The sequence below is a fragment of the Triticum urartu genome, chromosome 3, assembly GCF_003073215.2.
Source record: "Triticum urartu cultivar G1812 chromosome 3, Tu2.1, whole genome shotgun sequence".
Lineage (NCBI taxonomy): Eukaryota > Viridiplantae > Streptophyta > Magnoliopsida > Poales > Poaceae > Triticum > Triticum urartu.
The window spans coordinates 743,402,803-743,420,631 of NC_053024.1; the positions used below are offsets into that span (position 1 = coordinate 743,402,803).

Consider the following 17,829-nt stretch of genomic DNA (forward strand, 5'->3'; position numbering starts at 1 on the left):
TAAATTTCTTCGTCGTCCGTATCCCAATCTCGCTGACCGTAGTCCGTCCAGGGCTCTCCTGATAAAGAGAGAGAGTTTAGTGATTTCATAATATCGCCAAAGGGCGAGTGCTGAAAGATGGGGTTAGTGCAGAGGGGGTGCAGACTGATCCAACAAATATTGACAAAGTGCAGAAATGGCCTAGCCCTCAGTCAACTAAGGAAGTGCGACAATTCCTGGGTCTGGCAGGATATTACCGGAAATTTGTTCGTCATTTTGGCATCATTAGTCGACCTCTGACCGAATTGCTGATGAAGGGAGTGGTGTTTCGATGGACACCGCAGCATGAGGAATCCATCCAGGCACTAAAAGGGGTACTAACCAGCGCACCAGTTTTTGGCAATGCCCAATTTCTCCAAGCCATTCGTGGTGAAAACGGATGCATCAGACCAGGGGATCGGTGCCATACTGATGGAAGATCAGCATCCAATCGCATTCTTGAGCCAAGCCTTGGGTCCCAAACTCCGTACTCTCTCGACATATGAAAATGAGAGCTTGGTTGTGCTAATGGCTGGGGAAACTTGGAGCCCCTTCCCGTGGATGGCAACAGAATTTATTATCCGAACAGATCACCGCAGTTTGTCTTGCCTCGATGAACAAAGACTGACAACCCCTTGGCAACATAAGGCGTTGACGAAATTGTTAGGTCTGCAATACCGGATTGAGTACCGCAAGGGGTCTGCAAACCAAGCGGCTGATGCTTTATCTCGGCACCCTGAAGCTACAGCAAATGCGATCTCTGTCTGTGTACCTCGATGGTTGGAAGAAGTGAAAACTGGCTATGCTCAAGACCAACAGTGCTCTAAAATCTTGGCAGATGCAGCAGTCCAAGAGCCAGCAGAAGGACCCTTCCGCATGTCCAGGATGGTCTGATTCGCTACAAGGGGCGAGTGTGGATTGGCAACAACCCTGCTGTCCAGAAAAAGGTGTTGGAAGAACTGCACTCAGGAGCAATTGGGGGGCACTCTGGAGTCCAAGAAACCTACAGTCGTGTCCGTCAGAATTTTGCTTGGCCGCAATTGAAGCAAACCATCAAGGCATTTGTGAAACAGTGTTATGTGTGCAAACAAGCTAAACCAGAGCATGTTAAGTACCCAGGATTGCTACAACCATTGCCGGTGCCCGGGGAAGCATGTGAGATGGTCACTCTTGACTTTGTGGAGGGATTCCCTACATCAAGAGGGTTCAATTCAATTCTGGTTGTTGTGGATAATCTCACACGTTATGCACATTTCATACCACTTCGACATCCATTTTCAGCTTTCCAAGTAGCGAAGGCTTACATGGACTATGTCTTCAAATTGCATGGGCCTCTAGATAAAATGGTCTTGGATAGGGACCGGGATTTTCACCAGCAAGGTATGGCAGGAGCTTGCTAAACTCTCTCATATCAAATTGAATATCTCCTCTGCTCGGCATCCTTAGACAGATGGCACCACAGAGCGAGTCAACCAATGCATGGAGCTTTACTTGCGATGTTTCGTCCACAATTGCCCTCGCAAATGGATGGACTGGATATCCTTGGCAGAGTTCTGGTACAATTCGCCATACCATTCCGCGCTCAAATCAACTCCGTTTGAGGTGTTCTATGGACACAAGCCAAGATTCTTTGGTATCTCCAATGTGGCCGATGCTACTGTGACAAATTTGGCGCAATGGACGCAGGACCGAGCAACAATGGTGGCCCTTCTGCGACAACACCTGAATCGGGCTCGCCAATGGATGAAGGAAAATGCGGACAAACACCGGTCTGATAGAGTGTTTGCAGTCCACGATTGGGTCTACCTGAAGTTGCAGCCATACGCCCAATCTTCGGTGGCAACTCGAGCTAACCATAAACTTTCCTTCCGCTACTTAGGACCTTTTCAGGTGTTGCAGCGTGTCGGGGAAGTGGCTTACAAGCTTGACTTACCGGAGCACGCAAGGATTCACCCGGTGGTGCATGTCTCTCAGCTCCGGGCTGCTGTTCCTCCCAAGACCGCGATCATGCCAGAGTTGCCTACTCTCGACGATGACTTCCTGCAGTTCCAGGTACCTGAGGAGATCGTGCAGCGTCGCGTCATGCAATGTGGGACGCGTCAAGTCGAGGAAGTGCTGGTTCACTGGTCCGGGTTCCCAGCTTCATTGGCGCAAAGACAGGCGTTAACTCAACTCCAGCCCAGCCCAAACGGGAGAGAAGGCCCAACAGCCGCTACATTGGCCCAGCCTGGAGCAAGTGAAGACCGTATATGTAGTGAGTGAGTGGAGTGCTAGGGTATCATTGGATCACCAAACCTTTTGGCCGCCATTGGGCGTGTATCTCCCTCCCCATCCCAGGCTCTATTCCTCAATCCCCAATTCTTGCTGCTACATAATTCCTCTCTGTAATCGAGTTGTTGAGGGCGAACCGAGGACTTGGATCCTGAGCAGCTGGTCAAGGACATTACCGAATCAAGTGCGGAGGCCAATGTAAGGGGTCATTAGTTTAATGCTCCATCACATGGCTAATCAACTTGATGACTCCCGGCGCTCCATTAGTCCCTCTGCTCGCCTTCTCCATAGAACATTAGTGAGCGGGCTGCTGGATCTCTTCATCTTTGCCACTACATCTCTCTGCTATTGTGTGAGGTGAGTACCTGCTATTTCACCATATTTATGCCCATTTTTCTTGTTATAGCTACCTTGTTTCTTCCATTGCGAGTTTGATTTAGCGACATTTTCTTGCGTCTCATGTGAGACACAGTGGTCTAGTCTAACTTAGATGTTTAGATTCAAAAATCACAATGGAAACAACAACAAAACGAAATGCACAGGTAGCGGAAATGGAATGATAAAACTTAACTTTGTTTGCTTGCTTTATATATGTAACTGCATTGCCTTGTTTGATTTAGTCTTTTAGAGAACATGGTTAGAACTTAGAAGAGAAGTATTTTGGACAGCAATTCCGCTTCACACCTTGAACGTTGCTGGCAATGGACCCAAGTCCAAGACAAATGGATGAAAAACATCACAACTTCATGCATCAAATGCAAGAGCACATAAATCACATTAAGAAAATCACAAAAACCGCAATCCAAACATGCAAAATGCTCACCCAACTTCAGAAAAGAAGACACCAGATCACCTTCACGCTGGCCCATCTCACATCTACCACACCGGAATGTTCTTTGCTGTTACCCCACCGGGGATCCTTGCCCACCGATCCCATTCCCCTGGCTATATATGTAGCGCCCCCCACTGTCGCGGCCAACTCCTGCCAGTACAAGGTGAAAGTTTATCATCTAGTTTTTCCATCAAAGTAATTGTATTATTGATAGTTCAAACTTGAATCCTGTATTCTATTCTCCTCTGTCCATGCGGAAGGCGACTCCTTCATATTCCATGTTTTACATTCTAAAGTGCTATAGTAGTATATCTGTTTTGCAATGACCATGTAGGCGCCTACTGAGTTAAACAGACTCATTCGACCGAGGTCAAGTAGAGTATATACAACAGCCAATCCAAAATAGCATCTCAAAAAAGGAAAAGGAAACCCAAAATAGTTGGTTTGAACATGTTACTGCATGTTACCATTCAGCTACTCAACAGGTCATTATCTGCACCTGGTTTCTTTATTCGAAGGGTTGCTGTTCATTAATTGTTGGATCTAGTAACCCAAATAGTTAGTTGCAAATTGAGATCTTTGAGGGATAAATGTTTTTTATAATGACATCTACACTATACCTAGGGACATTAAGGGCCAAAGCCATGTTCCATCCTAGCTCATTGCAATGAAAGGACAGTCTGATCAAGAGGGTCATCAAGGTTTTACATGTCTTAAGCGTGTATGGATTTTTATTCTAGTCGTAATGACATGTGTGATCCCTTGATCTTATTTGGCATTAATTATTTACGTAGTATCACTGTCTTCGATCTTACTACTACTAGGTCCTTTTGTCCCTTTTGTAATTTGTGCTAAATTTTGACCAAAGATTTAACTGACAAAATGTTAGTGCATGTCAACAAAAATTATATCATTTGGATTTGTATTTGAACATAGTTTTCAATGATATAATTTTTGGTGACGTGCATGAACATTTTGTTAGTTAAAATTATGGTCAAAATTTGACACAAAATACAATGGGGACTAATAAACCAGGACGGAGGTAGTAATAGTACTAAGATAGTGATCTAAAATGTCTTATATTAGTTTACAGAGTGAGTACTACATAAATCATCTTATAATTACTAAATGATTGAGTAATTAATCTTTTGTCGTTAGTTCAGTGGGCGCCCAAATTTTGTCTCAACTCTGCATGCAGAAGTGGACAGGCTGGGGCGTGTACTAATTTTTGTGGATCGATGTACTGGCAGCTCCTCGATCCATGTTGGGTGTTGTTTACTAGTATGCAGCAGGTCAGTTTTTTGGTAGATGAAAAGGCCAAAGGCCCCTTCTCTTTGAAAACCAAACACAGTCTGATCAGGCCAAGTTATTTTATTGGATCAGTTGTGGATCTCGATAGCTGTCAAAGGCGTGCCGTGTCCTTAAAGGTGCCATCAGACGACGAATATCAAATGATCTATATGCACGAATGTCTAGACAAATTAAGCTAGTAATACCGAAGGGTTGTGTAGACTTTATAAATGCAGCTAGCTTTCGCCCCAGTAATGTGTTTAGGCAAGATGTGGAAATGGGGGCGTTAGCTAATTAATATCATCAGTTAATATTCTTAGTCTCTAGTTAGCAGTCGACCCCATCATGCCTCAATTCTGATTGTGGAGACACTAGCCAAACAGAATGGGCTATATTTCTGATCAGAAGGCAACATCTTAATCTTGTAGCTCATCCTTCCGACACCGATCTAAGACAACTAATATTCATTACAGGTCAGGTCAAGTTTTATATTGATTAGAAGTTCCCCATTACATGCCTAATGAAATGATACATGCACAAATTAACTCAAACTGAATTGGTGCGTTGACTTCCCACTCCTTAAGTTGTTGCCATCGGCTTGTATGGAATGCTAGTATGCCTGCTAGCTGTTCTCTTCATTGTGCGACTACGTTCGTTCTCTCTGCGGTTGTCTGAGCGAGGTGTGCACTTCTACGTCGACGAGATTAATCATGCCAAAGGATGTTGTTTTGTTTCGTTTGACTGTAATTGGCTCGTTTCTTCCGTTGCTTGCTAGTTTGTTGTTTAGGGAATCTTCTTCTGTTATTAGTTTGATTTTTACGGAATTTTCCTGCGCCCCCCTTGACTTGAGCCCCACAAACGCCATTGACAGTTTGCCACGACCTCGCATTGAACCGCCGCCGCCTCCACCCTCCTCCCCCTACCCATTAGTCATGATGCTAGGCCCGGATCAGTGGGCATCCCAATTTTGTCTCAATTTTGCACAAAGTGGTCAGGCTATGGATTACTGTGCTCCTACTAGCAGCTAGCTTCTCCGTGTCGGGTGTTCTTAACATACGCGTGCATTTACGGTCAATAAAGCTAGTAGGTCATTGGTTATTTTTCACTATATTATAAGCATAGATATCCCCATTGGAAGAGAATTAAGCAGCACCTAATCTAGCTAGCTTGCTAGCATTTCTCTTCTCCATTGGAGTACCCCATTCACTTTCGTTTGTAGCCAAGTGCGTTACTTAGTATTTCATCGAGTTAATTTATTCTTAAATTCTATAACTACCCGCTGTTTTCTTGTTGCTTACCATTTTGATAATTTTGCGGAACCGTTATTGCAAGTAGAATTAATGTTGGCATGATTTACAGATTTCCTCTTCAAAACTAGCGGCTACTCATTTACCCATCATTGCATTTGTTCCCATTTTTCTCCTCCTGCAGTTAAATCAGAATATAGATGGCAGATAATACATCAACAACTAGTTCATTGGAAGGACGACGTGAAGAGCTATGGGTGGCCAAACTCTTGGAAGCAGCCACATTCCGGGAGATTCCGCTTAGATGAAGGCCATTGGAATTTGCAGAATCCAAGCATGCTTCTTAGAACAACTCAGCTGGGAACACGCATGTCTTCACATATCGTCTCCATGGCCAGAGGCATTTTGCACGGATGTGGTGGCCCTGGAGGCGTCTCTTCTCACTACAGTAAACTTGGATCGAGAGACGCCACTTCTCGCGGCGGTGAAAAGTGGATTTGTCATCTTGGCTTCCGTTCTACTCCGATTGTACCGTGAACGGCGATTGGGCAAGGCAATCTTGGAAAAAGACATTGATGGCTGCAATGCACTGCACCATGCCATTCGCAGTGGCCACAGGAAGCTTGCGCTGGAGCTGATAGAAGCAGAGCCGGCTCTGTCGACACATGTGAATAGAATGAACGAGTCACCCATGTATATCGCAGCGATGAGGAATTTTACTGATATTTCAGAGAATTTACTTGAAATTCCTGATTCTGCTCATATGGGACCATGGGGCCAGAACACTTTGCAGGCTGCTGTGAAAAATGGAAACGCAGGTGAGAACCAGTGTGTGCATGTATATATTTCCCGAGTTTGGGACTGTAGCAATTGTCCATTGATGCCCTACAACCGCTGTGTGGGTGCATGTGGTTTCGTAGCATGGTTGCCTGCTCATCTCTATAGTACAACGAGATGCCGAATTATTGTTTACTCTTGGTATTTTGTTGCTCTATTAGTTTACAACCGGGAAAAAGAATTTGAATATACGGTATTATCTAGCGCACGGTACATTGATGTTCTGGAACTATTCTAATATACCGTTACTAGTCCTCACAAGGACTATCATCATCCCTTTGCTAATTAACCGTTGTTCATGTACTGATTTGTTTTCAGGTTTGGCTAAGAGAATTATGGAACACGTCCTGGGCTGGCCAAAGAAGCCGATAACATGGGTGTACTCCACTAAGTTCAGCTGTATACCGTGGCCTGGTTGACATGGCACGAGTATTGCTGGAACATGATTGCTCTTTAGGGTATGAGGTGCCAAGTAACGGTAATCCTTTCCTTAGTTGTGCTGCATATGAAGGTCACCTAGGATGTTGCTCAAGAGCTTCTTAAACACTGTCCTGATACTCCTTACCGTTCAACACAAGATGCCTGTTGGACATCCCTCCATGTAGCTGTATACGAGGATCAAGTGGAGTTCACAGAATTCATTTTGAGGACCCCACAACTTCGGAAACTCATTAACATGCGAGACTCCAACGGTAAAACTGCTCTACATTTGGCAGTAGAGAAGTGCAATCCTAAAATGGTTGCTGCTTTGCTGTCTCACGATGATATAGACACAACTGTGCTTGATAACAAAGGTGTTACACCAGCTTGGGTATTAGCTCATGTCATTGATCATGCCAAGACTTTAAACTGGGTATGTATATTATCAATACACACGCACGGTTACAAATAAGAAAAAAGAAACTACTTTACTGTATTGTTCTGAAAGCAACTCACCATAGAACCATCAATGCCGCAACATACAAATGTTTTTCTAGTCCACTATTTGGCTCCGTTCTAAGTCTAATAGTGATATAGAAAACTTTATATTAAAAATTGAAATTTTGTTTATAAATTTATATACTCACTCCGTTCCTGAATTTACCATAATGTAGTGCGTATAGATTTTATTAAAAGTCCAACTTTGAAAACTTTGACCAAGTTTTACAGATAACTATTTATATCTACATACAAAATATATAAAATATATAAAGTATGAAAGTTCATTTTATAACTAATGATATAGTAGTAGCATTCTAGATTTAAATGTTTTTCTTGATAAATTTGGTCAAAGTTTGTGATGCTTGACTTTTCAAAAAATCTATATGTACTACATGATGGAACAAAGGGAGTAACATATTTGTACTTCCCTATTTCCAACATTGTTGACCACTTTGCTTATCAGTTTGAATATATGCTCAAATATAATTTCGTTCACTTTTTCTCAATACTATAGATCCATGTAATAGAATTGCTAAGCTCTGTTATTACACTATGATCTCCATCTGCGCCTTCTTTGAATATATGCAGAATGAAGTGAGCATGCTTATGGTGAGAGCTGATCCCCGAGATGCCAACACTCTTTATAATCTTCACACGCATACCAAACACAAAGCGACCTTGGAATCAAGGAAGGAAGCGAAGTCACTAACTCAAACACACACAAGTAACACTTCGCTAGTGGCGATCCTCATCACGACAGTCACCTTTGCCGCTGCCTTCACCCTGCCTGGAGGATACAGCAATGACGCCGGAAGCGAGGGACTTCCCATCATGTCTAGGAAGTTTGCATTTCAGGCATTCTTGATTTCTGACGTCTTAGCAATGTGCTCCTCGTTTGCTGTCGCCTTCATATGCATCATAGCAAGGTGGGGAGATTATGAGTTCCTGATTTATTACATATCCGCCACTAAGAAGCTCATGTGGTTTGCATACGTGGCAACAACTACGGCTTTTTCAACTGGTTTGTACACGGTGCTGGCTCCACATCTCCATTGGTTGGCTATTGCAATTTGTCTTGTGGTAGCTTTGTTGCCCATTCTCACAAAACTGTTTGGGCGAATGGCCAGTTTTGGAAGCTCAGATTACGGTTGGGTAAAGCTTTCAACTCAGACCTCCTTGACATGGTGTGACCTCAACAATTCAACTTATGGTTATGCTTTCTGATAATACTTTGCAATATGTAATCAACATTGTTTGACAGGCTGCTTGTTTTGTTAACTCATTGGCACAAAATATTACTACAATTCTTCTATTTGTTTCAAACTTAGGAGAAACTATTATACTCTTCTTGTGTTCCACTCAAATCTGATGCATTGAGTCCAGCTCTATAGAGATGATTCATGGCATCTGCAGCGGCAATGGCCTTTTTTGCCATAGGCATGGTGCATTGCAGCATCACATCAAGCCATCCGCAGGGACAAGAAAACGGTATTTCTCACCAACATTTCTTTGAAAAACGGCAAGGTTAGCCACTGGGAAACTAAGGATGACTCACAGGTCAGAGAAACCAACCCAATAGACGAGCGACAAACAACATTGAAGAACCGACCACCTAACTAACAGAGAAACCAACACCACAGGAGCGGAAGAGGACACAATAGGGACATGGTAAACTGAGCTGGTATGAGGTAGACAACGACCTCAAGCACTATCTACCACCTTCTTCTTCCTTACCCGCCACCCGTGTATGAGTGCTTAACACTAAAACCCATGCTGGGCTGGTCAGAGATGACATCCGGATACTAAGAGCAACTCCAACACGGCGACCCATTTCGTCCGCCGCCGTCCATTTGGGTTGCCGTGGACAAAAGTGTTGGCCCAACGTGTCTGTTTCGCTTTTTGTGCGGACCCATTTCCTACCCAAATTTAGTCCTGAAATGCTTCGGCGTGGACGCAAAATGAACACGCCACGTGTCCTATCGGTGTTCCGCCACGTCCTCACATGGCGGCCGGTCAAATACCTCCTACGTCTTTATTAATGATGACCGCAGACCGTGGGCCCACACGTCAGCGACGATGGGCGACCTTTTTTAATCTGAGCATGTGTGTGTGGGGGGGGGGGGGGGGGGGGGTGTCCTCATCCTCTTCCAGCCTCCCGTCTCCATCTAGCCACCCTTTTGCTCCGCCTTCCGCGACAACCCTAGCCACCATTCCACGCGCCACCATGGGCTTCTTCGCCGGCAAGAAGAAGAGCTAGGCCCCCGCTGGCCCTTCGCACGCGCTCCCCCGCTTCTTTCGACGCCCGCCTGCTCGACGAGGCAGCGGATAAGCGTCCCAGTGCACCAGGCGAGGTGGCATTGAGAGCACCGCATTCCCATCTCGTACCCCGACATCAGCATGCCACATGACTGGCATTTGGATGCGTGGAGGGCGGCGGTGCCGCGGAGGGCGCGTGCACACGCGATGGAGGTGCGGTGCCGGCGGTAGCAGGTGATGCCGGCAACGCCTCAACCTCGTCACACAGCAGACTCTCCTGATTGGGAGGTCTAGTTCGCCCTAGAGCATGACGAGCAGCGCCAGCTCGGCATCCAACACGTGTGGGCTGGCACCTCGCCGCCCCTCGTCGTGTGCGACAAGGACCAGGAGGAGGAGGCCTCCTACTAGTCGCCGTTGGCGGCTGCCTCCATGAAAGCGAGGAGGAAGAGCGGCACATGGCAGCGGAGGAGGAGGCCATGAAAGCGAGGAGGAAGAGCGGCATAAATAAAACTTAATAAAAGATAAAATATTTTTTGGTTTTTTGGTATATAGATATGAAAATAAAAGATTGCAAGAATAGTAAATCGGAAACTAATATGATGGAAAATAGACACGGGGGCCATAGGTTTCACTAGAGGCTGCTCTCCTGAAGGCAAATAATACGGTGGGTGAACAAATTACTGTCGAGCAACTGATAGAAAAGCGTAAAGTTATGACTGTCGGTGTCAAAACCGGTGGATCTCGGGTAGGGGGTCCCGAACTGTGCGTCTAAGGCGGATGTTAACATGAGGCGAGGGACACAATGTTTACCCAGGTTCGGGCCCTCTTGATGGAGGTAATACCCTACGTCCTGCTTGATTGATCTTGATGATATGAGTATTACAAGAGTTGATCTACCACGAGATCGTAGAGGCTAAACCCTAGAAGCTAGCCTATGGTATGATTGTCTGTTCTCCTACGGACTAAACCCTCCGGTTTATATAGACACCGGAGGGGGCTAGGGTTACACAGAGTCGGTTACAAGGGAGGAGATCTACATATCCGTATTGCCAAGCTTGCCTTCCACGCCAAGGAGAGTCCCATCCGGACACGGGACGAAGTCTTCAATCTTGTATCTTCATAGTCCAACAGTCCGGCCAAAGGATATAGTCCGGCTGTCCGGAGACCCATAATCCATGACTCCCTCAGTAGCCCCTGAACCAGGCTTCAATGACGATGAGTCTGGTGCGAAGATTTGTCTTCGGCATTGCAAGACGGGTTCTTCTTCCGAATACTCCATAGAAGATTTTGAACACAAGAATAGTGTCCGGCTCTGCAAAATAAGTTCCACATACCACCGTAGAGAGAATAATATTTCCACAAATCTAATCCGCTGACACGTTTAGCAACATGACATCATGCCATGGCCCGATCTTTATTCGAACCATTTTTCTCAACCAGCACTGCACATATCGCGAGGCGGTTTTCTTGACACGTCTTGTCAAGGCAGAGATCATGTCCCCCTTATTACGGGATTCTCATCAATACGGACGTGGGTACCCCAATCGTGCCCGTTGGTATGACTCCTCGATTTAGGCAAGTCCCAAACGGCCACGAGGAGGACGCTTGATATTCACCCTCTTTATAAAGAGGCCAAGGCCTGTTCTTTTTTCCCTCTTGTACTCAATCGAATCCTTCCCCCGCCTCGAGTTCCAACACCCAAGGCTCAGATCAGGTGCTTCGGACCTTCAACCATGTCCGGATCCAACCTTCAAGGTCGGTGGATGCCTTCCTCTGTCACAGAGGAAGACATCAAGAAACTAAGAGAGGCCAGGTATTTGACCCTCGAAATCTCGGACAGGCTGCCTGCTCGAGGGCAGGTCATCCCCACTCCCGAACCCAGCGAGAGCGTTGTATTCATCTCTCACTTCCTCCGAGGGCTAGGCCTCGCTTTGGATCCCTTTGTTAGGGGGCTCATGTTCTATTATGGACTGGATTTCCATGACCTGGCCCCAGATTCCCTCCTTCACATCTCGTCGTTCATCGTCGTGTGTGAGGCCTTCCTCCGCATTACCCCACACTTCGGCCTGTGGCTCAAGACTTTCAATGTGAAGCCAAAGATGATCGAGGGGCGACACGCCGAGTGCGGAGGTGCCGTAATAAGCAAAAGTGCTGATGTTCCGTGGCCAGAGGGTTCCTGTCCCAGAGGTGTCTGGTTTATAGCAACGGGAGTGGTTTTATATCACAGCTCCCCGAAGTACCAAGTGGGTAGCCGCCCTGCCTTTCACTCGGGTCCCCCACTACAAGTGATGTCATGGATCAACAAGGGGCTGAATTGGGGGCCAGTAAATGATGTGCCGATATTGCAGAGTCGCATCCGAGATCTCCTTGAGAGAGATGTCAGCCTGGTCACGGTAATGCAAGTCATGCTAGTTCGTCGAGTCCCGCCTTGCAAACGTCACCCCCTCCGAATGTGGGAATTCAACCCGGAAGGACCGTGAACTATTCAGCACTTCATCGGCATGACGCTCGAAGAGATGTACAAATTGTTCTTCGGACCACAAATAAAGTGTCCAGACACCACCGAGGATGCGGGTCTGAGCTGTAATCGCCCAGATACCCAAGTAAATAATCCCGTGGCCGAACACACTGTCTTTTTATTTATCATAACATCATTATGAAAAGTCGCTCCTTGACCAGGACTGGGTAACAAAGGCGAAGATGATCAGGTGTTCGGCCCCCCTTCCCGAAGGCTCAGCAAATCCAGTACTAGCCAGAATGCTCGAGCCGGCGCCTTATCAGGCGCCCTCAAGGGAAGATAAAGGGGGGAATAAAGAGGCTGAAAGCATGCCTCACTCATTATTCATCCAATCCAGGGGAATTAGCGCCTCCACGAAGGAGGATAACCAGGGAGAAGAATCTGAAATTCCCTCTCCCCAAGCAAGGAAGAGGACCACCTCTGAAGACCCGGAAACAAAGGTTTCAAACGGGGGAAGAAATCTTTGCCAGAGGGTCCTACCACGGAGGGTACTTTTGCCGCACAGTGCCCGCAAGGGGATCAGCCCTCTACCGAGCTGTAAGTAACCAAAAAGTACTTCATAGCAAAAATATCCTACATTACTTCTGAAGACAATAACCAAAGCATATATCTTTGTAGTTCGGATCATAGCCCTTCTCGACAGAGTTCGTTTTCGGGGGATCTTCTTTCGGAGATGATGGAGAGCGAAACACCTCCGCAAACCCCCCCCCCAGGCCCACCCCGCCTCATGAGGCGGGCGACCTGAAGTGTCGTCGCAGAAGGTTTCTCCTGATCCGCCAAGGCCAGAGGGTAATTCCTTCGGCCACCGAGTCCTCAGTATTAGCTCCTAAGGAGAGCAATAGAAAGAGTCTGGAACGTCCGGTGTTGCGATCGGATGCACTGAAGGATCTTTTGGAGCAGGCGGCATCTCAGAAGTTGCATAGTACGCTAGTGTGTACAGTGATTAAAGGGATTTCATCGCCGAAGCGGGTTGCACGGAAGCTTTTATGAGTCTGGTGAAGGCTTTGAGGTTACGTGAATAGTGTATGTTTTACAGTACCACACATGTTAGGTGTGCCCTATGAAGATAGTAGCCCCTGAGACTCTGGGTGCCGTCGGGAACGGCGGCAAATAGAGGATCATAGTCCCAGGTAATAATTAGACCGCCTTCATGTGTAGGTGGCTGAAGGCCGGTGGCTAGCCGGACTGATGAGTTTGCCGAGCTGAAGCGGCAATTTGATGCGGCAGATGCCGACATCGTGCTTGTCAACAAGCGGCTCGACGAGGCACAGGGTATGTGATTTCTCCGGTGATCAACACATAGTAAGAGGAGCATGATGCCAGTATCTTTAATATGTTGTGACTGCAGATGGAGCTGCCGTCGTGGAGACCCTTCGGGCGGAACGTGCCCAAGCAGGAACAAGCCAGGAATTGTGATGCGCCGCTTCTAAAGGCGGTCGAAGAGCTGAGGACGAACAGGCTGCGCATTGCCAAAGCAGGAAATAGCCAAAACGGCCGTTGAGTTGAAAGATGCGCCGCCGACCGTTACCAGCTTCTTGAAAAGAAAGCCGAGTGAACACTGGTAGAAAAAGGGCCTATTGTCCCGGTTCGTAAGGGCCTTTTGTCCCGGTTCTGGAACCGGGACTAAAGGGTCGGTACTAATGCCCTGTCCCTTTAGTCTCGGTTCAATCCAGAACCGGGACAGATGGGCCTCCACGTGGCCTGTGCGCGGAGCCCAGGTAGGAGACCCTTTGGTCCCGGTTGGTGGCACCAACCGGGACCAATAAGCATCCACGCGTCAGCATTTCTGTGGCTGGGGTTTTTGTTTTTTTGAAAGGAGGGGGGTTTGGGGGGTTTTTGGGGGTTAATTTAGGTGTTTCATATATTGTGTTAGCTAGCTATAATTAATAGAGAGAAGTGTCCTCTCTTATGTCCGTGCTTGGTCGACGCTACGTACTATACATACGTATAGAGAGGACTAGACACGCTAGCTAGCTAGTAAGCAAACGAAGGAAACAGAAGATCGTCATGAACATATATGCATACAGAGAGAAGTGATATCGACCACCTCTCCTTCTCCGAGAGATTGGTCGAACAACAAGTTCTCGTATATCTATCCGACACTACCGGCTACATATATACAATAATTATCTCTTACAAATATAATCATACGGACTCAGGGTCGACATAGAATTCTCCGTCTTCAGGGATCACGTGGTCAAGAAAGAATGCCGCCAATTCCTCTTGAATTGCTCGCATGCGAGCTGGTGCTAGGAGTTCATCCCGCTTCCGAAACATCTAATTTAAAGAAGGGGGTCAATACATATATATATATATGAATGAATGAAACTCAACACAAATGATGGTAATAAAATAAATTGTGAATGTTGTTATTTACGTACTTCATATTGTTCGTCAGTGTACCCGCCCCGCTCACAGGTCGTGTGGCGGATGGACTCACAGACGTAGTATCCACAGAAATCATTCCCTTTTTCCTGCCACAACCACTTTACAAGAAATAGAGGTCAATCAAACTGATAAGCAAGAATGCCAAATGGTATTGACGAAACTAGCGCTTGAATGACTAGTAGATGCGCGGAACATGCTACTATAGTACTTACTTTCGGGTGTCTAAATTGCAGCTCCTTCGGCAGTCCCGGAGCTTTTCTGGTGAATTTTCTCCAAACCCTGCCGGACAAAGAAAACTTACTTGATATATCAGGAAATGAACAAAGTTGCTGATATGGTGGATAATGATCGATTTAACTTACTTCTCGAGTATTTGAGTCATGTCTGCATAGTCCACGGGATCTTTTCGTCTTGAGTCTAAGGCGGTTACTAGTCCTTGCTCAAGCTTAATCTCTAGGAGAATATAGTGGAAACTGCACACGCATGCATAACTCATCAATTACATTACTATAACCTTGACTAATATATAAGGGAAACCGAATACGCACAAGACAGTAACACTCACTTGAAGTTGTAAGGAAAGAGTATTATATCTTTGTTTTCATTTATTACGAATGATCATAGCAAGTTGGCCTCGGGAGCTGCAGCATGAAATTTAACCTGAGTTGCATCTATGAGATATGTGTTAATGAACCCAATATCACCGACTTGTCTTTTCTTCAATTCGGCGATCTTCAATCTGCATAATATAGTGAGGATGATTATAAATACAAGCAATGAAAGAGCTGAGCTATATAGAGAGACTTAATGACAGAAGTAGTACTACTTACAGACAGTAGCAGGCGACCGTTGTTTTATCGAGGGCCAATTGATTGAAAAACTGATAGAACTCCTCAAATGGAACAGGCAACAGTTCAATTCCAATGAGGTCATGCTCCTTTTTAACTTTCACATACAAAGTACTCCTCCCCCCAGAGTCTCTGCAGATTTTCAAGTACCAATCATGCAATCTTCGCATCATCATTGATAGAGATCTTTCATCTTTGACGAGAGGCTTCCCGTACTCGTATCTTTGTATATGCACGTCCATGGGTTCATAATGTACATCGTCGGGCAGGTAATCTGCAAGATTGCTATAACCGGGCACCATCCTCGGATCATTAGCGACGTTGTGGCTAGGCACCTTGAGCGTGGGGCACGATTGCTTCGCTTGTTCGCCGAGCTGGGCAATTTGTTTCCCAGCTCGTCGTTCTTTCAGCCTTTGATCACTGACAGTACTTCCCGACCGCTCCACTTCGGCAAATTCAATTCCAATAATGCGCTCATAGTTTCCTTTCGGCGGAGACTTCGGTGGTTTTGTCAGGGAAGCCAGAGTGCGCTTCGCTTTCACCGGATCTACCTTCTCCTCCGGAAGTGGATGTCTCTTTGCTTTCAACCCTTGAAACCAGTCATCCACTTCAATTCGTGCGATCTCGGCGTTCTCCTCCGGGGTCCTCTCGTATGGAAACTTCTCTGGAGTCTTCAGAGAAGGACCGAATCTGTATGTCCTCCCGCCTCTGGTTGTACTGTTAGACACCGACCGAGCAGACGGAGTGGTTGTCTTCTTTACTTTCTTACGAGGCGGAGGAGAAGGACTACAACGCGCCGGAGTAGCCAGAGCGGCAGCAGGTCTCTTCCGCCCTTGCTGACGAGGCGGAGAAGGAGGAGGCTGGCTGCTCGGGCGCGTTGGCGCAGGCGGAGAAGGAGGCAGAGTGGCGCCACGCGCTGGAGAAGGAGCCGGTTGAGTGCCCTGATCGTCACTCGTCCGAGGAGGAGGCGGTGGAGGAGGCGGAGTGCCCTGACTTGCCGGAGGAGGAGGAGGAGGCGGTGGCGTCCAGTTTGGAAGGTTGATGAGCTCCTTCCGCCATAGGCATGGAGTCTTCAGAGCAGACCCCAGCCTAGTCTCCCCTTCACCGGTAGGGTGGTCAAGCTGGAGGTCCTCAAATCCCTCCATTATTTCATGCACCATCACCCTAGCATATCCTTCTGGAATCGGCCGGCAGTGAAAAGTTGCGCCGGGTTCAGTAGGATAAACAGAGCCAACAGCCGCCTTGACCTTCAAATTCATCCATTGCGTCATAAGGTGGCAATTTTGAGACTCTGTGATAGCATTCACGGGATAGCTGGCAGGAGCCGTCAAGGCATGCTCCGGCTGAAGCAGCTTGGTGGAAGCCATGCTGCTTCTGTGCTAAGATGGCGGGTTAGCTTCGGGGGAATCTTCGGCAGTACGTTTGCTGCGATTTGCTTCTCGTTCCTCTATCGCGTCTACCCTTGCTTGCAGCGCCTGCATTTGGGTCTGCTGCACTTTTTTCCTCCTCTCATGGGATTTGTAACCGCCTGCGTCCGGAAACCCAACCTTCCACGGAATGGAGCCTGGCGTGCCTCGTGTCCGTCTAGGGTGCTCAGGATTCCCGAGGGCCATTGTGAGCTCGTCGTTCTCTCTGTCTGGAAAGAACGTCCCTTGCTGCGCTGCTTTGATATACTGCTTAAGCTTCCTGACTGGTATGTCCATTTGATCGTTCGTCCAAATGCACTTCCCTGTTATAGGGTCCAAGGTTCCGCCAGCCCCGAAGAACCAAGTCCGGCAACGGTCTGGCCAGTTAATTGTCTCTGGTTCGATCCCTTTATCAACTAGATCATTCTCAGTCTTGGCCCACTTAGGCCGGGCTACGAGGTAGCCACCTGACCCCATGCGATGGTGATGCTTCTTCTTCGCAGTATTTTGCTTGTTTGTCGCCGACATCTTCTTACTCTTTTCCGATGTCTTGTGGGCCACAAATGCGGGCCAGTGATCTCTGATCTTCTCATATCTGCCCTTGAATTCTGGTGTCTCATCATTTTCGACAAACTTATTCAGCTCTTTCTTCCACCTCCTGAATAGTTCTGCCATCCTCTTAAGAGCAAAAGACTTGATTAATTGCTCTTTAACTGGGTTCTCTGGATTATCCTCTGGCGGTAGGGTGAAATTTGACTTCAGCTCATTCCAAAGATCATTTTTCTGCATATCATTGACATAAGACACCTCAGGGTCTTCTGTAGCCGGCTTAAACCATTGCTGGATGCTGATCGGGATCTTGTCCCTAACCAGAACCCCGCACTGAGCAACAAATGCGTTCTTTGTTCGGATGGGTTCAATCGGTTGGCCATTGGGCGCGATTGCTATGATCTCAAACCTTTCATCCGAGCTCAAGTTTTTCTTCGATCTCCTTTTT

General features: G+C 46.9%; 1 pseudogene; it reads left to right on the forward strand.

Annotated features, from left to right (window-relative positions):
• The first annotated feature begins 5,962 nt into the window (after positions 1–5,962).
• On the forward strand, positions 5,963–8,739 carry LOC125547413 (annotated as a pseudogene).
• Positions 8,740–17,829: the final 9,090 nt, after the last annotated feature.